Here is a 24056-nt window from a genome sequence, read left to right on the forward strand (position 1 = left end):
GATGTTCTTATTGGCATTTTGCATTGGGTCCATAGTTCTCATGAATTAGATTTGAAGGCGATAGATTTGTTGTGATATTTCCATTGAAGTAATGATTAACAACATTTGCCTTGATACATTTTGGTCAGTATTTTTGTTACATTTTTATAATTTCAAAACCATCGTCTATAAGCTTCTACATAAAGCCAAAATCTTACTCCTATTCAGTGGACAATGGTTTGCATACAAGCACAAAAAGATTATATTTCACTGAATATAACTCTTTGTTGGAGATGAATTCCATAAAAGGTACTTAACACCGAGGGTGGTTTGTAGAATAGCACGTGCAGCCCTTAATTACCTAAATTAGAGGTACAGTAATTGGATGTTCTTTGTACGATAGCAGATGCACAAGCTAATCATTCAAATCAAACGTAATTGTAAATGGTTTGTAGAATGGTGGACACACAAACTAATTACTTAAATTAGAGGCAATTTGGAGTTATTTGTAGAATGGCACACGCTAATCACACAAATCTGACGTACTGTACATTTTCACGTTCAGAACGTGTATGAGAAATTAATTAATGACGTAAGGCTAAGTAATACTGTATGCAGTACTTTATATTTCTGCTCTAGAAGTGTAACGGGAACTTTAACAAACAACAAAGAATACTCAAACATCCCAGCATTAATTTTTACCGTCGATAATACTTCCTCACACTGCCAACTGCAAGAACAAGAACCGCTAAACTTCGGTTTAAGAACAGCATCAACGATCCTCCAAGTGATATGCAGAGACTATAAATTACTAATCTAGATATACCATTACCTTCTAAAAGTAACAGAAGTACAGTATTCACCTTTTTATATTATTGTTGGACGAGTATATGAACAAGAATTCATTCTGGACTCAATCCTGGTTTCTTTGGCATTTCGCCTCATTGATCACTTCAGACTGGCACTCGCGTATTCGCATCTTTTGGTCTCCTGTCTCTTCGCTTTCGACGCTGGCTCTTCGCCGTCACCCAGCGGAAGCTCAGCTGCATCGTGGGTCTGATAGAGGATGCCGGTGTCATCTTGGGACAATCCAGATGTGGTTCCTAATGCCTTGCCACCTCCCTGGGACGGCTTCCCTCCACCTGAAACGCCAAATGTTGAATAAAGTATTGACATTTTCATTAATTCATGACACCAGAAATGACACAATCATCAATACTGACATACCTCCCAATAATTCATTCATTATTCCTAAGACTCGCAAAACCTCTTAGACATTCTATAACCCAAAAAAGGAACTCCACGCCTTTGCTATTAGAGTCATTTTTCCTTCCATTTAAAATCATGAAATTTAAATTGTACAAAATATGTGGCAGTAAGTTAGTTTCGGTACTTTTGTTCTACATTTCTTAAGCAATGAAGAATATAAAAAAGGTGTATAAGATATTATTGTTCATAATTAAAACATCAAAGGGATGTCCATCAATCATATAGATTTCAACTGTCTCGTAGAGTCTACCTTAAGTAAAATCTCAAAATTCAAAAAGTAATTTGTAAGTTTCCTAATTATACAAACCACCTTTTCCTTTAATAGGAGACTTATCCTAAGGTGGGAGAAGTCTCTATCACCAAACTGGCCAGTTTACTTTCCTGGGAAACGTCAAAAGCACTTTCATCGTGTGGAGGAGTGGAAGTGATGCCTCCTCCTGCCTGTCCATCTCCCAATGACTTGGACGTGGAGTTGAGGAAAGGGTTAGGTGAGGTCAATATCAGGGACTGGCAGACAGTTAGGGAAGAATCCATGTTTGTGTGGATTATACGCTGTCTAAATGTGTAGTTATAAGAAAACATCCTCCCCCGATCACACGGCCCAGCTGAGTCCATTGTCTGGTCCAGCAAACAACAGAGTGACTGCTGCAACCCAAAAGGAAGGGGAAGAAAGAAAGAAGAGAAAAGGCCAGTCAATTTTACATATAATTCTGGACTTACAGACGTTTCTTGTGTCCTGAAGGAGAAAGGTTTGCTACGTGAGCCTCTACCAACAGTTCGAGGATAAACGTATCTGGGAACCTGTGGGGGCTCCCATAGGTGCTGGACAGCAAAGGTCTTCAGTTACTAAGAGATCAATGTCTTTGTGAAAACCACCTCGGATCTTCCTGAGAGCCAACATAGATTTGATATTCCGACTTCATGTGAGCGAATTTGGGGCAGTCCTGTCACCCCGTAGTGTCCAACTGTTACAGTACTCATGTCTGAAAATCACGCTCACAGCTCTGTCACTTCCTCTACTCCTGTAAATGTACCTTCTTGAGATGGGTTTGTGAACAAGAACCCTTTGTAACTTTGGTCACAAATGGAAGCATTATCTATCGTTATTGATACCATGTGTTCTATCAAACTCTTTGGAGAGCTTGCAAGGTTGGGGTGCTGCATGCATTACCCGAAGGTTGAACAGGCTGACATAAGTCTTCTTATAGTTTACGTAAGAAATATCTCTTTTGATGATGTCACTGTTTTTAAAATATCTTATTTCAATTGTTTATTATTTCTCAAATCGTTTACTTACTTACATGCTTTCCTGCCACACTCTGCAGCATTTTCAGATGTATAACTACTTAGGGGGCGATGGTGTAGCCATACTCTGGTGAGAGAGAGTGCATGTGTACAAATCTAAATATTTAGCAATCACTTTTGACGGGGCACATACACTAGTCCAGTACATTGTAATATTTTTCTCCCTTCTGGGAAGTTGTGAGCAGTGCAGCTAGGGTATAGGAAAGGCCCGGAGACCTTTCTTATAAACCCTGCACCAAAGACTTTCGAAATGACAGAAGAAATACCCCCTACAGCGTGCTGCTATTCCCTTCAAGTGTCGAGAAACAAACACTTCAAAAAATTTTTGTGAAATGTAGCATCAAGTCCAATGAAAGAAAGAGAAATTGTTTGTGTGTACACAGTGTACAAGGGGCCTTTGTACACAATAGTGTACATAAGTGTTCGAAGATCTGCTTGTTTAATAACCAGCGATTGTCGTATTTATTTGTGGATACTGCAGCGTTGTTGCAACCACAACTAATTACTGCAAATACTAAATTTAGCAGCCACGATCAATACAGAGAGAACAGATTTGTATCGACACTCCACAGACCATACCGTCCCCAACAATAAGCAAACTACGAAAAAAGTTACACAAAAAGGGGGAAAAAAGATCTCATTGATCTACGGAAGAGTTACAGTAAGGAGTTCCGAGCAACTGAAAGTGAATCCTGACACAGGATTGTCTCAAAGCGAGCACTGCAGAAGTGTTCGTACACGAGAACAGAATTGTTAGATAAACGACATAAATGTATCTCTACCTTTCATCAGACATTGCCCTATAAAGTGACTGGATGGTAAACCTTTAATAAAGTATTATAAAGTTACTGTTTTGAGTAGGGTAAAGGCTCAGGTGTTTTGGCGTGTGTGTGTTAGGAAGTACAGAAGAACAGCCAGCTGATGTTTAGTCTTGTGTGTACCGTATTTGTACAGAAGGACTCGACCACAAAACTAGCTCTACAATGTCGTACCAATAACTTGTTTCACAAAGTGGTATCACACTTACACCAAGCTTGACCAGTTAGTGAATAACTAAACAAAATGGCACAACAGACATTCCACCAAGAGTACTTGCAACTCCACCTGTTACATGGTCAGACACTATAGTGGGTGTTCTTACAACTAAGATTGAGTAATTCTATCTTGTCTCCATTCCAGCTTTATTCCTAAAAAAATCATGTTACTTTTTTCTTTATTGTTTGTATTGACTTTTCATAATCTCACCATTTTCCTTATCTTATGTTTAATAATTTCAAATGGAAATCTTACCCGAAGAACGTATCACATGTAGGGTCTCCTTGCCTAGAACTAAAACAGTATCTTATATTACCCTTGAAGAAATGTCCGACAAACACAGGAGCCTTTGTATATAAGCAGCCAGTTCCTCCAACTTGCATAGAAAATGGACACCACCTAACTTAAACTTCCCCACCTAACCTAACCTACAAGCTGAGTCCTTACCTACTTACCTAATGGGGGGTTAATGGCCTCCTGCAACCCCACTTACACTGGTACATTTTTCTTAGTCGGCCGTCATTATACATACAGGTGGCCACTATCATACATTCAGCCCCAAACCTTTTTTGTTATTATTATTATCAGCTAAGCTACAACCCACGTTGATAAAGCAAGATGCTATAAGCCCAAGGGCTCCAAAAGGGAAAAATAGCCCAGTGAGGAAAGGAAATAGATAAACTATATGAGATATGATTAACCCACTCGGCTAATGTGCGTATTGCAAGATCTCCGCTTGTCAGAACAGAGGGGCCACAAAATGATCGACATACAAAGGCCCATTTTCAAGTATAGGGGAGTATGTATGATAGCGGCCCCCAGTATGTGTGATGACAGCCGGTTAAGTATATGGCAGTGTTAGGGGGTAGGCAGGCGCAACAGCCACCCCCCCCCCCTTAGGTTAAGTAGGCACGGGCACGGCTTGTAGGTTAAATGAGGGAGTAAAGTTTAGGTGTTCTTGTGTAGAGGTTTTGCAGAGACACAGACTAAAATGGGAACAAAATTCCCATTTTCTATGCACGCACAAGGAACTGGCCGCTGATATACAAAGGCACCCAAGAATGAAGTCAGTTAGGAAGTAAACACAAGGTGGAGATTTCGTCTTAGCGTAAGTTAAGTATACGACTGTCTAGAGGGGGATCGGGAGGAGAGCATAGCCCCCGTAGGTTAAATCACGTTATTTACTATAGGAAATCGTATATTTTCTGTGCGAAAATCACACCCTGTAATACAATACAAATTTACCAAATATGTTGTGTTAAAATATTTAAATATAAGAACTTGTTCAACGTTGTCACTTCTCTTAAACGAATGTACTGAGAAAGAACGATATAACATTAGCAACGTTACCAATGATTCACAGTACTACCAACGATGACGATGAATGGTACACATACCGTATATTAAATAATTTTCCCATATAACTATTACACAATATATAAAAAGTACATTGCCCTGTAATACACTACAATGAAACCAAACAGGGTCAAATACCGGAATCTTAGGGGGGCCACTCAATATGTTAAATGACCTATTTATCATTAAATAAACACAAATTTCACTATACGAACCACAAAGTTGAAATCTTAACCTTTGTCATCTTGTATATTTATGTATATTTGTATATTTGTCTAATGAATATTTCTTAAAACGTTAAAAACATTTTATGGAAACTGGCTGCGACAGGAGGCAGATGTTTTGGTTACCGTAGTAGTAACAGCTGATCAACACGAGTGACTTTTGTAACGGCTCTCCTCCGACTGAGTCCACATGAGCAAGAACTCAAAAAAGGAGTAAAAAGTAAAGTAGCAAATGAAATTAAAAGAAAATTAGAAGAAAGCCGAGATGGAAGAACTCAAAAAAGAAGTAAAATATAAAGTGGAAATGAAATTAAAAGAAAAATAAAAGAAAGCCGAGATGATATAACTCAAAACAGAAGTAAAAAGTAAATGAACAAATGAAATCAAAAGAAAAGTAGAAGAAAAGAAAGCAGAGATGACAAAATTGAATTTTGTGAATGCTAATGGTAGAAAAGATTATATAGGAGAATTAAACATCAATATCGTTTCCAGAGGCCGTGTAATAGTTTTTTTTTTTAATAACTCCTAAAATAACTGATGGATTTCCATGATATCAAAGCAGGGAGCGCTTCATACAATGGCCTAATTTTGGAAAGTACTGTGCATTGCCATTTATGTTTCATTAACGTTTTTACTTAAGGAAATAAGGCTAAAGCCAGTCTTAGCCACCCACACATTCACAAAAGTGATGACGTCCCTCAGTGACGTTGTTATAACGTTTCTTCCCCTGTACCTCCCATCCCCCGAATTGTTAAACGCCTGTTTAACTCCATAGATAATTGTCATATGACCTCCTACCCCAAGCAATACGAAATTCTTTGTCAGTAAGAGTTCAACATACTTTAGACTTTACCTAAACACAAGACCAACGTTTCATATCTTACCCACTCACTTACATTGAAGATCAAGAATGAGACTTATGACAGGAGACGAAAGAAGCCATGCTAACCCTACACTTCGCACTTCAAGCGAGTGTTGGTAAAGCAATAGAAATATAGTTTTCTTTAGGTTAAGCCGTAGGACTCATTCTTCCATACAACACAGGTTACTCAATACACCAATTGCCAGGAAGAAAATGACAGAGAGCATTGTTTGATATAATTTATCATATAAATTTCACTAGAGAGAGTAGCTTGAATTCCTTAGAAGGTGGACTTCTAAAAGATGTTTCATATAAGGGCATTGACATCGGCCATTTGATAAATTTTGAAATCATATACAGTATATATATATATATATATGGCTAGTAGTATATTGCAATATATCATGTACTTATTAAAGTCATACTTTTCTTACTGATTCATACTAATTTTCAGGTGGTTTCTTTCTTTCTCTCTGTTGTAAATGGTGAAGAGTTTCAGCGCAATTGTAGTTTTGCAATGGCGAGGACAAAGCAACATATTTGCCATGACTAAAGTCGAATCTTTATGAAATAGTTCAGAGCTACTACTACAACTGCTGCCGATGATTAGGCCTACCTTGGATGTACTAAAAGGGCTCTGAGGTAGGAGTCAAAGTCGGTGAAATTATTTCTGAATCCTGCTCCAGTCTTGCCCCAATAACATCATTCCAAATATACAACTCTCTCAAGGAAAAATAATTGTTTTCTATTTCTACTAATGTTTTTATTTTATTTCTTAGTTGCAAATCTAAAATTTGTAGGAGTCCAAGTAGGTTCCACACCCCTGTTTTAAACCTCTTCTATTATGTTTGATAATTTGTGTTAACCATCTAATCATTATCTACCACCATAAAACATTTTATTGCTCTTCCGGCTCATTTTATAAGTGCAGTACACAGTCTTTCCTAACAGGGATTTACTCGGTAGCCTAATAACAATGGGAGTGAAGGCAAGAAGGAAGGGGGGGGGGGGGGAGGAGTACTAGGATAGACTTAGGTGTAAACACCGAAGGAGGGTTGGGGGAACCTCTGCGTCACAGTTACGTGATTAAGTACCACTTCTTCGAAATGCTCTGAGGGAAGGGAAGAAGTTCCTCTTTCTTTCTAAGAGTAAACGGGTTAATTAAGCACATCTGTCAATTCATTGTACCACCACAAATTAGGCCAATGTTTCAAACATTCATTGCTGTAGTTTCATGGAAATTCACAAGCCGGTTTGTTAGATATTTGGGTAAAACACTATCAGGGCCCGGCCAGACCAAGCGCGGCTAGCGGGGAGGTTAGCGGCAAGAGGTTCCAGCTGATAATTGAAACCTTAAGTATCTTATGTAGGTGGCCAGATAGGAGACGCGGGAAGCCTCAAGCCGCTGCAGTTGCCGCCAGACTATGTTTCATGTTTTAAAAAATCGCGGCGGCTTGAGCGTCTTCGCCCAAGATTACGCCATTTTTCATCAGTTCCTGAAGGGGTACACGTTCAGTTGTTCGTTTCTAGCCATTACTAATCAACAATTCATTGGGAGGTGTTTCGGAGAGCAAAAATGGATTAAATAAATGGAAGTTATGGCAATCAACTGCTAATGGATGGTAATAAAATAGTGGGTAGGCCTACGCTTTTTTGTGCTTTGCAACCTATTTAATTACCATTTAGTTATATATATATATATATATATATATATATATATATATATATATATATATATATATATATGTATATATATATATATATATATATATATATATATATATATATATATATATATATATATATATAAGAGAGAGAGAGAGAGAGAGAGAGAGAGAGAGAGAGAGAGAGAGAGAGAATTTCAAATGTGAAAAGAATCGTATGTACATTTAAACAATATATCTTATGCAAATGCTAGTTAATTCTGGAATGAAAGGGACAATGATTTTTCGTGAACTTTATCATATCTGAAGCAATTATAATAGCTGGTAAAAAAGAGATTGAGGTTGTCTATAGTTCGACGTTTGTTTTTTTTAGTCTGAATCCAGGAAGGATGTTCCCATCAAGGAATCAAAAGACTTGTGAAATATGCAGATATTCATTAAATCTGTCGCCGTACAAACGAGACTGGCAACATTCATTTCAAAATTAACTTATTTTCCCTTCTCTGTTTATTAAAATCGTGACTCCAGACTCTTGTGTAATTCATAGTTCAGATTAAAATAACGATTTTCAATGGGAAGTCATTTCCTACTCAAACACCATCGTCATGTTGACGAGGAAGGCTATCAGCTGGGTCTTCTAGTGAGGAGGCAAGAGTTGAAGAGAGGTGTGGCGGTTCCGGTGTGGCCACCCCAACATTTGGTTGCTGGCTTGCCGCCTAGCCCTTAAACAATAAGCTAAATAAACAATATATATGTGAAATTCATAATGAAAAAACAAGAATTAACATTAATTAGATATTAAAAGATATAATCTTATTGAAAGCATTAGAAAATATATATTTATTGGAAGAAATCATTAAAAGGAACGCTTACTGCTCGCTAACTCGCTGGGACGTCAGTTCTAACATTCAAAGTAAGCCTAAATAAACATAATATATGTGAAATTAATAATAAAAAATAAGAAATAATATTAATTAGATGTTAATAGATATAATGGTATTGAAATAATAACAAAATATATAATAATTAGAAGATTTATTTAAAAAGAACAGTTCTATCTCGTTAAAATAATAAGCGTAAATAACATAATATATGTGAAATTGATAACAAAAAATAAATATTAATATTAATTATATATTAAAATTAATAATTTTATCCAAAGCATTACAAAATATATATTAATTAGAAGAAATAGTGAAAAAGAACACTGCTCGTTTCACTCGCTGGAACGCCAGCGATCAGCTGACAAACAATAACAGTGATCAGAGTGACTCGGCGAAATGCGATAACGGTACGAAGCCTATTTTAACGAATGACGTCACTTTCCTGTAACTTCCTGTATCGTTACAGACACGGGAAAACTCCTGTACGTCATTTCATGGCTGTAACTTCCTGGTACAGGTCAGTTTTAACGTTAGTTTGTGTAATTGTTATGTCTAAAGTGATGGTGATTTAGACCACACCCTTCTACTATATGTGAGCTGGTGATGTTAGTCGAAACAAGGCTAGTTTAAGCTATGTACAGTTGGCCTTCACTAATTCCGGCACACTGACGTCTCCTGAGCTTGTCGTGAAGTATACCAGAATTAGTGAAGCCAGCTGTACATATTTTTGACGATTTTTTACTATTTTATTTACTTTTATCTTGTTTCTTTTCCTCTCGTTATTTTGAAGTTTTTATAGTTTATATACGAAAGAATTATTTTATTATTGTTATTGTTCTTAAACGTCTGTTATTATTTTCCTTGTTTCCTTTCCTCACTGGGCTATTTTTCCTTAATGGGATCCTTATGAGTCTTATAGCATCCTGATTTTCCAATTAGGGTTGTAGCTTAGCCAGTAATAATAATAATGAATCAATTTTATTTATGAGGGAAATATATATCTTTGAAATATGACATTATGAAGATAGATTTACAATTTATGAAATAGGATATTTAGTGAGGCTTTTGTATTATGGTAAACTGAGGGTACTAGAGTCCTAAGGGGGTCACAACCTCCCCCATAGGTAAGTAGGTAAAAACATGGCTCCTAGGTTAGGTTAGGTTGCGGAACCTCGGGTTATGTGGTGCTCTTGCGTTTGATTCCCTGGGAAGGGGGTTCGCAGGGGGCGTTAGCCCTCCCTTAAGTAGGTTAGGACATGGCTATTAGGTTAGGTTATGTGGTGTTCTCGTGTAGACGTTCTGCAGAAAAATGGCCACAGTTTATATTGTACAACGTCCACATCTTACGAACGACTAGAAAATGGGAAGAAAATTCCCATTTTCTATGCACGTGGGAGGAACTGGCCGCTGATATGCAAAGGCTCCTGTTTCCCTTATTAAATAAGGGTTTATTTAGTCATTACTTATGCAATTTAACAATGAACGTCAGTTTCGGACGGAGCACATTATTTACTACTGGAAAACCTATATTCTCTATCCATTCTGATCCGTTGCTGGGCGGAGGGTTTTGCCTTTCCATCCTTACTTGTCTTCTCTATTCTAGTTCTTTTATTTTCTTTAATCCTTTTTTTCCCACATCAGGTATATATACAGTATTCTTTTCTTTCCACTATTCCTTCTTCCTTAAACAGAACGTTTCCTAATATCTTCTTCTTTTCCTCCTCTTTTCCTTTTCCTCTTCTGTAGTTCTATTATTTTCCTTCTCTCGTCGCTGAGATCAGGACAGTAAAGAGTGAAATAAAATAACTTTCTGACTTGATCTCTAATTTTACCAATTTTACACAGAGTCCGTTCTAACCAACTACAAAGATCCTAGTTTTAAAATTTCTATAATTTGAAAAATATTGGTTTCCAAGTATTTCCGTTAAAATTGTTCAAAGTTCCATTAAATAAACAAGGAGCCCTTAATTAAAATTATTAGGAATATTGTACTACAGTACACATTATTCAGTTCTGTAATGTATTTATACAGTAATTCTAGATTGTATTATAAGTAGGAAAACATAGTATGAAGTGTTGCTTATATGACAGTAAAGATTAGGGTAAATGGCACTTTTCATCGCATGTTAATGTTACAAAAACATTATGAAAATAATAACCAAAGATGATATTCCTATTGTTCATTATTGTGTCTTTCCAGATAAGGGAGAATTAACAGTCACATTGATTCAGTTATCCGCACACCTAAATTCTCGCCTCGGAAAGATCATTTTTTACCCGAGGGGAAGTTCTTGTGCCGTCAGAAGCGGAGACTTTAGCCATGGCCGCAACGAGCGTGGCAGACAAACGGGAGAACTACGAGGAGCAGGAAAAGTAAGTACCGATGTTTAGAAGTGTTTAAGTTTATTTGGTAACGGATGTTTACTTATAACTTAAGACTGGGGAACTTTCAAAAGAAAGAAATGAGAAATGATTTAAATAAGTGCAAAATGAAATGCGAATCGACCGAGTATTTATTCCTACACAAATGCAAACCCTTTGATAGGAATGTGCTTTCAGAACTTTTAGAAGTTTACCGAGGTGGCGCTAGTTACTGCCTATTGGCAAGGAGACCCTACCAACCTGACATATGTCACTGGGCTCTCACTTTGTTTTCAATAGCTGTAGTTACTCAAGGGATACTTTCCACTCTGTAAAGTTAGAAGAGAGACTCTTAACTCATGGTAAGCAGCTCTTCTAGGAGAAGGACACTCCAAAATCAAACCATTGTTCTCTAGTCTTGGGTAGTGCTACTGTCTCCTTACCATGGTCTTATACTATTTTGAGGGTACACACGGGCATACTATTCTATCTTATTTCTCTTCCTTTTGTTGTTTTGAAGTTTTCATAGGTTATTCATGGAGGATCTAATTTAATGTTGTTACTGTTCTTAAAGTATTTTATTTTGATTGTTTATTACTTCTCTTGTAGTTTATCTCTATTTCCTTTTCTCACTGGGTTACTTTTCCTCGTTGAAGGCCTTGGGCTTATAGCATCATGCTTTTCCAACTAGGGTTATAGCTTAGCTAGTAATAATAATGATTGTTGGTTCTTGCGCTCTCAACTGGCTGTTTTAATCCTCTAGATAATTGGTTGGACAATCGTATTCTGCGAGGGTTTTCTGGAAGAAGAAACGTTTAGCAGTTTCTTGATAACTGTAGCAGTATTAGTTGTCGGTTTATTCGGCTGATTCCACTTTGTTGTTCCCTCTAGACAGTTTTTCTTTTCTTTGACAACGTAATCCTGAGAATATTGGAAGTCATTAGTATCGATGTGATCCGTTAAAGGAAAAAGTTTTTGCTGCCAACTTCTTTCCTTTTCTGTCTTCCCATTCCTGAACGTTTACCTGATTGTGCCGTTGTTGCTGTTGTTGTTGTTGTTGTTGTTTTTATTTTTATTTTTTTTTCTCCCCAGCTGGAACATCGTCGTCAGCCTGAAAGACCTTTCAAGGAGAGCTGCAAGTTTCTCCTCCTTTTTTGCCTCAATCTCTCTCCTTCGTCTCTTCTCTCTGTAGGTCGAGATGAAGGGTCCCCAACCTTCATTTTCCATCTATGAACTAGGAAGTTCAAGTAGACCGATCGATTGGAGTTACTTACATAATGCTTACTTTTTCTTTTTCCTTCACCAAAGACAGAGAGAAGACAATAAACAGGAGCGCACCCTCGTCCATTCACCCGAGGCTGGGATTCGCGCCCACTACAAGCTACTGTGCACGCTTGCACTCCTACAGGAGCTTGCCCTCAACTATGTGTGTTTACTCCTTGCACGCTCCCTTTTCTGCTCTCACTCTCTCCTGTGCATGTGCAAGCTTTTATAAGTGGAAGAATGGAAGTTCTCCAAGAGGACATTCTTAGAGTATCCCCTCACCTGTTCACACATCCGGAAAGTCCTGCCTGCAATTAAAAAGTGACGTTACTTAACTAGTGAGTGTGTGAGCAGGGCGACTAATCCCCCCCTGCTACCACCCCCCCCCCCCCCCACTAACTAGTGGTGGGTAGTTTTACTGTACTGTACCTGTCTAAAAAGTTTTTTGGCTAGTTTTCAGCATTCGCTGAACTAGTATCCACTGTAAAGAGCTCAGTGTTTGTATAGTCTTTTTATAGTTTATATATGACATATCTGTTTTGACGTTGTTAATAGTTTATATATGACATATCTGTTTTGACGCTGTTACTGTTTTTAGAATGATATATTGTTAATTTATTCTCATCATTTATTTATTTCCTTATTTCCTTTCCTCACGGGGCTATTTTTCCCTGTTGGAGCCCTTGGGCTTTTAGTATCTTGCTTTTCCAACTAGGGTTGTACCTTAGATAATAATAATAATAATAATAATAATAAATAGAAATTATTTCCAAATTTGTCCTTTACAATACCTACCTACCTTACAGCCTACACTCATGTGCTAAATGTCTCTGTAAGTTAAGGAGTTTGTTTCGTGAGAACATCTGGTCATTTTGTGGTATATTACATGAGGCATATTGTTCTTGAGGTTATACAAACCTTTCATCTTTTTCATCAAAAGTATTGTCTCTGCCAAAGGTGAGATCTCTATTGGATCATTAACAACTCAGTTTGGTAATAACAGACTGGTAAGGGAACTCACTCGCTCGCTCGTCTGACTGTCAAGGTCAATTTGGCTTTGGCCACATCAAGGGTTGATGTAGATGCTGCTGCTCTTACCTCTCTCCTGCTGTTGACTCTATCTTTTTCATTTATTCCTTTGGATAATTCACTTCCTGACTGTTCCACTTTGCTATGGAAGGGGTAACAAAAGTCCAGGAAAGCCAGCTGTAGTCGTGGGGACTTGGTCCCCGAGGACACGACCTCTCTCTTGGGATAGGTGGATGGTACCCGTGTGGTTCCCGCAGGGCCATGGACCAGAGTCTTGCTTACGTTCTGGTACTGGCCATTCTGGTAGCCCAGTAGCTGTGCCCTGGTGGGTTATGCTGTCAACCCCTGTCACTCCAGCAATCCCAGTAGCGAGGCTAGAGGGCCGGGTAGCCTTTGCTGATCCGTCTACTCCGGTAGTCGGCCGGGACGGATGGGAGCTTGTCTCTTGGTCTGTTTCAGGCATGATGAGAAAGTTGTTGCGGCTTCCTTCTTATGCATGGACTTACTTTGGGAAGAGAAGGTGGCACCATTTGATGCCATGATAGAGGGCTTGTAGTAGGTGGAGAATGTGGGTCGAAGGGCTCTTTGTATTGTGCCCATGAACACGATACCATTCTTGTCCCTCAACCCTGACCTGTGGTGCTGGGTTTACTGTGTGCTGAGTCTAGCGCCAAGCTGTCTTGTGCTGGAGTTCTCCTTCCATGGCCCCGGGCTTGCCGGGCCTTTGTCTTCTCCAAATTATGCGCCTGGTTCTGTCCTTGGGATGGAATAGATGTAATCACGAGTAGAAGCAGAGTCCGTAGCATGTGGCATCACCTTCATTCGCTGCAGTGGACGACAGTACTCCAGGGCAGGAGGTCGTGGGGATGTTGGCCTGCGGTTTGATGCCCACGGAGGCTGCCTACCCTGAGTTGGAGAGTTCTTTTCTGGAGGTCATGGCACTCATTGTGAATGTAACACTTTGGGGGAGGCTATGGTGGTTCCACCAGCGGGGAGGACATCGGTTGTATATCGGCATTTCTGTGGCCCTCTTGAATCGAAGCCCTGGTTGACCTTGCGTTGGACCAAGTGGATAGTCAGATCTGTGGATCTGGAAATTTGTTTGGTTCAAGCAGGTCCAACAAGGTAACAGGATCTTGCTCTCTAGGCTACGGAAGTTTTTTTTATGTCAAAGAATGCCACGTCTTAGCCGGAGTTTCCACTCTGAAGGGGGCCCTACCTTTATAGAGATTCAAGGCTGAAGTTACGTCCTTATTGAGTGCTGAGTTGACGGTCACTTAAGTTCAGGATGGAAAAAGTAAGGTCTGTGCTGTCTTCCATCAGAGAGTAAGACTTCAGGCTTTCCGTAGATCTGAAAGATGCATACTTTCATCTGCCTGTTCATCAGACTTCTTGAAAATACCTCATGATAATGATACAGAGCAAAATATTAACTGGAAAGAAATTATTATTTTCACACACCAAGGCCCGCCTGAACAGACCTTTAGTGTCTGATGGAGGGCGAGAAATAAACCTGTAAAAGTAAAGTATTTCCCTGTTGAAGCCCCTGAGCTTATAGCATCCTGCTTTTCTAACTACGGTTTTAGCCTAGCAAGTAATGATAATAATAATAATAGTAATAGAAAATACACATTTCAAATAAATAAACAAAACTTCAAACGCTTTAGCAAGTTACTAATTGAAGGAAATTCAAGTAAATGAGAACGCAACCTTTCATAGCCGAAATGTAGCATTAATTCTATTCCCTCCTATTTCTGTTATTTTTTTATCTGTTTGGTTTCTTTCTGTTATTCTTGTTTAAGTGTTTTTCCTATTTATATTAATTCTGAAAAGTTTACTTGCTCGATAAGTTTCCCCCTATTTTTATTATTACTTCATGACTTAAGATTTCTTTGGTAGTTTATCATAGTTCAAGTTCACTTCTCCCTATTTTTGGCATTGTTGGGGGAGAAGTTCAAGACTATTTTTCAGACTGTGTGTGGCTCCTCAGGTGTTCACTCTGGTGTACATTGTGGTAGCCGCTTGGGCCCACTCGTGAAGGATGAGACTGCTGGTGTATCTCAACGACTGGTTGATCCTGGCCTCTTCAAAGAGACAGTTGCTTCAGAATCGAGATCGACTTTTTGCACTTTTCCACGATCTGGGGATTGCGGTAAACTGGGAAAAGTTAAAATATACCCAAGTAGAGGGTGTGAAGTACCTGGGCATGCTGATAGACTCAGCAGCAGCAGACATTTTCCCATAGACGATGGCATCGGCAAGCTTGGGGAGGTTGCACGACTGTTCCTGTCAAAGACAGCTGCTCCAGTTTAACATTGGCAACATCTCAGACATCGGTCTGTATAAGAGTAGCTTATTCTCCTAGGGTTTTTCCACCAGATATCCCTTCAGTAGTGCCTGAAGGATCACTGGGTAGCAAGCAATCATCTCCCGTTACATCTTGTGCCGGTATCACAGGAGGTCCGAAACGATCTTGCCGGGTGGCTCGACAAGAACAATCCTCATCAGGAAGTCCCACTCGACTTCTTAAGTCCGAATCTTCTTCTGTCTTTGTATCAGGAGTGTGGTCCGAGGAATACAGGCATCTGCACATCAACGTCCTCGAGATGCGAGTGTCTTTCCTCTGTCTGCAAGTGTTCCAAGAAAGTTTGAGGAAGCACTTGGCAGTCGCTGTAATGGCCTACATCAGCGAGTAAGAAGGCATGTTCTAGCGCTTCCCTCTGCAAGTTTGTGAAGCAGATGCTTATTTGGGCAGGGTTTCACCCTGTAGAAATGTCAGCAAGGTGCATTCTGGGCAAGATGAATGACCTAGTCCACACATTCAGCCATCAGGGCCAGGCTGCAGGAGCAGAGGGGTCTCTACAGGCTTCTTGCTCGGTGGGGTTCACCGGGGATCAACCTGTTTGCGATCCTTGGGCAGTGTTTGAAGAAGCCTGGCAACACCTCTGGGATCACGTGGACATTTACACCTTTCCCCCATTCACCCTGATTGGGCCAGTAATCAATAGGGTGTTGATTATGACAGGAATCGGAATGACCTTGGTGGCTCCAAGATGGCCACAGTCCAAGTTGTATCCTGATCTGCTAGCTCTTCTGGTTGAGGTCCCAAGAGAACTACCCTTATGGCCACCTCTTCTTTGTCAGCCACACCTGCGCAGTTACCATTCATCCTTGGAGTCCTTATCTCTTCACGGGTGGAGACTGTTGAGCATCTCCTTTGAGCGAAAGGCTTTTCACAAGGCATTACACGTGAGATGTCTAGTTATCTCCAGAGGTCCACTGCATCTGTCTACCAGGCTAAGTGGGCCATATCCTGTGATTGGTGTCCTAGAAGGGGATTTCTTCGTCTTCCTTCATCGGGAAAAACATCTCTCAGTTGTAGCCATCAAAGGTTACCTCTAGACCTAGAGTATGGTGTATCCACTGGAAGATAAAATCCTCTTGGCTTTTCAGGAGCTGTCAATGCTCGTGAGGAGCTTCAAACAATCTTGCCCACCCTGGGATCTTAGGCCCCTGTAGTGGGATGTGACCCTGGTAATCAGGTTTCTTACGCGTACAGTACCCCATTCGAGCCCTTGAGGAGGACTGAATCAGAAAGGGATCGGACCTCGAGACATTCTTCCTACCTGCCTTACTGTCGACTAAGGGAGCGAGCGAGTTGCACGGTATTTCTTACGTAGCCAAGGAGGTCTCCTTTAGTTTTGTGCTCAACTTTGTGGCAAAGATGAAGAATCTAGCGGCCTAGATGTGAATCCTCCATCCCCTCCCCCCCCCCCAGGAGATGTCAGGCCGTGAGGAAGACGAGAGGATCTCGTATTCCGTAAGGTCTCTCGGGTGTCGTATGAAGAGAACCTACACCTCAGGCTGGAGTGTAGGAATCTCTTCGATGGGTTTGCCAGATCTAAGAAAGAGCTGTCAGGGAACACGGGGTCTTTCTGGCTTCATGAGCCTCAACAGAGAGCTTACTCTCAGGCTGATGAAGTCAGGGGTATTGCCCCAACTCTCCCTACTTTCAAAAGAAACCAGTCAGTGGGCCAGGTGAGGAAGGCAGGTGTCAGGGAAGGCAGAGCACCTTCACATCCTTCTACATGAGAGTGTGTATCCACAAGTCTCTTGAGTTCTTGATACTTGGATCTGCGGTGGCTGTTCAAACCATTGTGTCGTAAGCCCAGCTCCCTTATGAGGACAGATTGCATCTCATCTATGGTATCATTTTAACAGAAGTTGGAAGTGAATGTAGTATAACTGTCTCTTCTCCTTTTTTCTTCTGCCTCTCTCATGGGGTCAGCGATTGAAGTGTTGCAAGCTGGTCAGACAAGATGCTGGTGAGTAGCACTTCAAACTTCTGTGTAACCAAAGAGGTAAATCTCCCCATTCTTCATGTGAGTTTTGAGATGGCGAATCTAATACCAACCCATTACTCATTTTCCTGGTGTTGGACTCTGGCTGATATGTCATTTTGGGGAAGTGTCTCTTTGATTTGGTGCATTACAGAAATATGTACGTCCCGGGACCTATCAGTATGTCATCCCTACGATAAACGGATAGGAGGTCATAGCGTCTCTGCTTTGCTTCTCCACAGAACAAGCCTTGAAGACATTCAGGGAAGATACAGAATCCTCCAGGGGGTTCTGAGGGGCCATCTGACCATCCAAGCAAGCAGCGAGTCTCCAGAAGCAAAGGACGAGGGTTTGTATGTCGCGGGGGAACAAACCGTCCCTCTGAGTCCTGGGTTGAAGCAGCAAGATTGAATAGAGAAGCATCTGTGGAGGGGCTTTGAGATGCTCGTTATCCACTTCAACAACCGATTCCAGCTCGTGCCAAAGTGATCTCCCAAATTGGACTCAGGTTTTTATGAATAGGAAAAATACAAATTACTATTAAGATTTGTTATGTTTTATCATTGGTCAGTTATGAATTTTGTTTTTATGTATTTTTGAGACTACCTTTTGGTTGCTGGAAAAAATGTCCCATTATCTTCTGTCTTCTGTTTTTGGAATTATTTTCAATTTTGGTTTCAGTGAGCATTGTTTGAGATTGATTGATAGTTGAGCAAAACATATTTTCATCCGTAACGATTATTGATCTCTGATAGAAACTACGTATTATTCAGACTCATTTCTTCCAGCCCGTCCTGGCTTTACCTGTTCCCGTACAAGATGGTACATTGGTCGTTGTCACGTCCGTCACGGATGGCTGCTGCTGCGTACGCAAGAACGGGTAGTGTCCCGGAAGGCGTCGATGACAGGTCTGGTTTGCGTCAGTCAAGATCAGCTGGCTGATGTCTCTGGCCATTCCTCCTCCTCTGGGCCATCTTAGAAGAAGTCTGTAGAGAGAGGACTGTTGTTCCAAGAGATGTCAGTGATGGGATTTACTCCCCTGTCATTTACATGGCTCTAAGGTGAGTCGTGTCTCCTCGGATTCTCCTGCGCTTCTAATTTGTTCCGTAACTGGAATACAAACCACGCTATTTAATAGGGGTATTACTTTCGGCGTAGCTGAAATGACGAGCCACTAATTTTTAACGAGGGTTTACTACCCACACCGCTAGTTAGCGGGGGTAGGGGAGGGTAGCTTGCTAACCCCCCCCCTCTCACACCTGTGCTTGAGCTCACTTTGCTCTCGGCTCGGATGGTAGTCGGACGTGTCCGCTCTCATCCTCGCCGTCATTTGGCTGCCATTTAATTTTTTTGTCTTTTTCTTTTTCTAGTTCTGTTTGTGAAGTTGGCCTCTGTGATTATGTGCACCTGCCCTGTGTTTCCCGACTGCCCCTGTGGAACATTCATGTCGGCGGTCGAGATAGCAATAACAGGTGTAGTGAGTGCAGGGAGTGGTCTACCTCTCAGTGGGAGAGGTTTTCGCGACGACGGAAGAAGTCCAAACGGGATATTTCTCCTTCGAAGGTTTCTTTGAAAGGAGAAAAACCCAAGACCTCTTCTTCCATTGCCCAAACCTCCTCGGAAGCTCCCACTCGGTCGGTCTCTTTCGAGAGACCGTCGAGTGGTAGCGTAGACCGAAGCACTGTTTACCAATCTCGGGGCTCGAGAGATGACGTTGCTTCCCCTAGCGAAGCAGCTCCAATTCTCCCCCCGGGGGAGGATATGTCACTAACCCCCCTTTTTCAGCTTTGGTCCTCCTTGGGGCTTACAGGTTCGCCCTCCAAGGAGGTTTTACTTAACTACATCCGATTGGGTGCCGCCGTCGAGCAATCGCCGCCATCACCGGCAGAGGTTGATCCTCTGTCTCTTGTCGACGTTGTAGTGTCAGAGGTATCCAATGCGGTATCACCCATCACCTCTGCCCTTCAAACCCTACGGTTGCTGACGGCTTAGTTTCTCCCGTCTCTGTTCAACCTACGAGGGAGAAACTAAGTCCATCGCCAGTCTCTCCTGCTGGTGTTTCTTCCCCTCGGGGGAGTTCACTTACAGAGACTCCTCTTCGGAGGACTGCAGAAGGTCAGCTTGCTGATCCAACGGCCCCCAGAGGACGCAATCGTCGGAAGGCTCGCCTTTCTCTTCGCCAAAGAGGCCTTCCTTCACCTGCAGTGAGGAGGCGCCTCTTTGGTTCATCACCTTCGTTGCAGTCTACCGCAGAGGAGCCTCGAGACTGATCACCTATCACTGTTCCTGCACTGGTCCTGGACCTTTCTGCAGATCGTTCGCAAACTCCTTCAGTGGAAGGTCGTCCTTTTAAAGGACACGTCGACCTTCCACCTGATAGACCTGCCCACCTGCCGTCACCTTTTTTACATAGGTCTAACAAGGCTTCACCGGAGCGCGCTAAGGTGCGCCAACCAGATACGCGCTATGCGCCAACGAAACCTGACGAGCGCTCTTTAGTAACTCGTCAGGCCCCATCTCTAAACCCTAACACAGGGCATCAAGGGCGTATGCGCCAACACGCGCACACGTCCCAACAGGAGCATAGCTCCATCACGCGCTACGCGGGCCCTCAAGCACATCAGCGCCCACGTTCTTCTGCGCGCCAGATCTTGCATGAGCCTAAGTGCAAACATTCCCCTACACGCTCGCGCCCAGCTGCGCGCCAATTCTCACCTGCGCGCCGTCAACGTCTTACGCGCCAGTGCTCTCCTACACGCCAGCGCTATTCCTCGCGCCATCAGTCTCCTGCCCACGCTCGAACGCGCCCAACAGCTAACTCTCCTGCGCACCAACGATCTACTGATCTGGGCGCTGCTGGAAAGTCAACAAAGCTGGCTTCTCCCACACGCCAACTAGTACCATCATGCCAGCCTTCTCCTGCATACATCTGCGAGGATACGCGCGCGCGCCCCGCACGTTCTCGCCTATCCTCTCCAACGGATTCGCGCCAACGTTCTATCGCGCGCCCACGCGCCTCACATGTTTCAACTGCGCGGCCGCGTGCTAGGGATCTTTCTCCTGCGTGCGCGCCCTACGACGGTACAGGCACGCATGAACTCTCACCCGCGTGCCCGCGCACTCAACGTATTGATCCTACGTGTCCGTGCGCTAATACTCTCCCGCGCGCGTGTGTATGCGCCAATGGTCTCCCGCACGCGCGCTCGCGCACCAACAGTCTCCCGCCCACGCTCCCGCGCGCCCACAGTCTCCCGCGTGCCCACAGTCTCCCGCGTGCCCACAGTCTCCCGCGCGCCCACAGTCTCCCGCGTGCCCACAGTCTCCCGCGTGCCCACAGTCTCCCGCGGGCCCACAGTCTCCCGCGCGCCCACAGTCACAGTCTCCCGCGCTCCCACAGTCACACTCCCCGCGCGCCCACAGTCACACTCTCCCGCGCGCCCACAGTCTCCCACGCGCCCACAGCAGTCTCCCGTGCGCCCACAGTCACACTCTCCCGCGCGCCCACAGTCTCCCACGCGCCCAAGCAGTCTCCCGCGCGCCCACAGTCACACTCTCCCGCGCACCCACAGTCTCTCCCGCGCGCCCACAGTCTCCCACGCGCCCAAGCAGTCTCCCGCGCGCGAGACTGCTGAACTACACACGACAAAGTCGCCATCGCCTCATTCCCCTCCCCGCAAGCGCATACCACCGCCCAGTGTGGGAGAAGGGAAGCATCTAGAAGGGTCCAGGATTCCAAAGCCATCACAGGTGAACCCACCAATGATGAGGACTCCTCCCAGGGATCCTTCAATTCCTGTCCCTTCAAAGGGTATATCTGACAGCGCATCTGTCAGCCAATAGCCCTGGTTCAGTGCACTGATCAAAGCCATAACGCAGGCTTTCAAGCTTGTCCTCTCTTAATTAGGGCACAGATCCATGGCTGCTTCTACCCTTTTGAAGAGAAAAAGAGGGCCGTAACTTCCCCAAGGGCGAAACTGACTCCACGCAGACCTTTGAGGCAGGTTCCTTCTTTTCCCCAGACTGCCTCTACTTCCCTTTCGGACGAAGATTTCCCGTCCCCAGGGGAATCACGCGAAGAGGGACTTTCCCCCATCGCACCAACGGGGGAAACCTCTCCTCGCGCCGAGGTGTCTACTCAGTCGGGGATTGAAAGGAACATGCCACCCTCGTCAATGTTGGAGTCCTACATCCTTCCAAGGAAGGAATCCAAGGACTCCAAAACATTGCCGAAGTCCTCTACTAAGAATAGGATGGAGCCAGCGAGCCACTCAAGGAACGTCTGCGACTCTCCCCAAGAAGAGCCTTTGGGGACAGAAGGAGACTTCGCTGCAAATCCTACATCAGGAAGAGACCAGCAAGGGTCAGGACATGCGTTTTGGCAAGTTCTGACTCTAATGAGGGCTCTCAACGGGTTTTCCGACCCAGAGATCCCTCCTCGAGAGGGCAAAGATACGGTCTTAGACCGCGTCTTTGCTACTCAAAAGCCCTCTAAGACCGGTGCAGCCCTGCCCTGGTCTCAAGGTGTAAAGAGTACCAGGGACAAGATCTCACAACAGCTCTCCGAGATGTCCTCCTCCAACCGTTCCAGTACCAAGAAGCTCTTCCCACCTCCTTGTCTAGCTCTTCCACTTCACCACGCGCTGGAAGAGCTAACCAGGGGAGTCCTTCTTGAGAGAGACTCCAACCGTCGGGTCTCATTTTCGGCAGCCGAGATCCTCAATCAGGAGAAAGTCGTGAACTGTACTATGGAAGCCACGATATCTGGTTGGGGACCTTAGGTATCCTGATACATTCTGAGGATTTCTCCAAGGAACGTACCAGGAAAGCTATGGAAGCCTTCCTTCTCTCAGGTACTCGCACGATCGAGTATCTGGCCCACAAAGTCTCGAACCTGTGGGCGAATACCATCCTGAAACGTCGGGATGCAGTAGCTGAGAGATTCCATCGGAAGGTCCCTAGCGCCGAGATCAATAGGCTCAGACATTCCTCCATAGAGAGGTCTGTTCTGTTCGAGCCTAAAGATGTGGAACATGCCGCTGAGAGGTGGAGGAATTCTCATCAGGACTCCCTCCTTCATAGGGCTTTAACATCCAAGCCCTATAAGCCTCCAGCACCACAGCAAGTCACGTCCAGTCAAGACCACTACGAAGACAACAGCAGCAAAGACTATGGTGTCTAAGATCTTTCCTGTCAAAGAAAGGAAAGGCAAAAAGTCCTCCTGGGGAAGCAAAAATCCTACTAGAGGGAGCATCCGAGACTGCAAACGCTAGGATAGGCAGTCCCCCTGCATTTCCACAAGTGGCGGGATGCCTACAAAGTTGCTCAAACAGGTGGAAGCAACTCGGGGCCGATTCCTGGACAATCTCCGTGATCAGTCTAGGATATCGCGTCCCGTTCATGACTCTCTACCTCCCCTGACGACGAATCCAGTGTTATTGAACTCCCTTGCCATGGAATCGGCAAGGGGGCAAGCCCTTCGGGCAGAAGTCCAGACCCTGTTGAAGAAGGGCGCTCTCCAAGAGGTCCTCGACGGATCCCCAGTCCTCTTCAGTCGACTCTTTCTTGAAAAGAAGGCATCTGGAGGCTGGAGACCAGTCATCGACCTCTCAGATCTGAACAAATTTGTCAAACAAACTCCGTTCAGCATGGAGACGGTGGACACAGTCAGACTAGCAGTAAGACCGCAAGACTTCATGTGCACACTGGACCTAAAGGACTCGTACTTCCAGATCCCAGTCCATCCGTCTTCAAGGAAGTACTTAAGATTCAGCCAAGACAACAGAATGTACCAGTTCAAGGTGCTATGCTTCGGTCTCTCCACAGCACCACAAGTCTTCACCAGAGTGTTCACCCTCGTATCATCTTGGGCACACAGGATTGGCATCCGTCTCCTCCGTTCTCTGGACAACTGGTTAATCCTAGCAGACTCGGTGTCAACCCTTCTTCAACACCGAGACAAACTTCTAAGACTTTGCCAAGATCTGGGGATCATGGTAAATCTCGAAAAGTCCTCACTGCTGCCCACTCAAAAACTGGTATACTTAGGCATGATCATAGACACCAATCTCCACAAACCCTTCCCATCAGATGACAGGATAGCAAGGCTGAGGAAGGTCGCAAGACCTTTTCTCATACGAGAAGAACTTCCAGCCCAATAGTGGTTACATCTCCTCGGTCACCTTTCATCGCTGGCCTGTCTCGTTCCCAATGGTCGCCTCAGGATGAGATCCCTCTAGTGGCGACTCAAGTCCCGGTGGAATCAAGCGGACAACTCCCCGGACATCCAGATCCCCATGGGACCTGCGGAACTGACGGATCTCCAGTGGTGGGTGGCAGACGAGAACCTACAAAAGGGAGTGGATCTTCTTGTCCTCCCCCGGATTTGACGGTGTTTTTGACGCTTCAAAAAAAGGGTTGGGGGCCCACGTTCTGCACCACACGACCTCAGGCCTCTGGTCAGAGTCAGAAAAGTACCTCCACATAAA

General features: G+C 43.6%; 2 protein-coding genes across 25 annotated transcripts in view; both read right to left on the minus strand.

Moving 5' to 3' along the window:
• LOC137633436 (cAMP-dependent protein kinase catalytic subunit PRKX-like) overlaps positions 1-5304 on the minus strand; it is a 44570-nt gene extending 39266 nt beyond the window's left edge. For 2 of the 4 annotated variants that reach the window (XM_068365733.1, XM_068365734.1), the window contains exons 1-2: positions 5160-5303; positions 843-1121 (exon numbers count right to left, since the gene is read on the minus strand). The gene's annotated coding sequence lies outside the window, so the exon portion shown is untranslated. Of the gene's footprint in view, positions 1-842; positions 1122-5159 lie in introns of all 4 variants that reach the window. The other 2 variants (XM_068365735.1, XM_068365736.1) reach the window with 2 other exon arrangements.
• Positions 1-24056, minus strand: part of LOC137633427 (uncharacterized) — a 257530-nt gene that overhangs the window by 93955 nt on the left and 139519 nt on the right. The window lies entirely within an intron of this gene.

The sequence above is a fragment of the Palaemon carinicauda genome, chromosome 43 (assembly GCF_036898095.1).
Source record: "Palaemon carinicauda isolate YSFRI2023 chromosome 43, ASM3689809v2, whole genome shotgun sequence".
In the NCBI taxonomy this organism is placed as follows: Eukaryota; Metazoa; Arthropoda; class Malacostraca; order Decapoda; family Palaemonidae; genus Palaemon; species Palaemon carinicauda.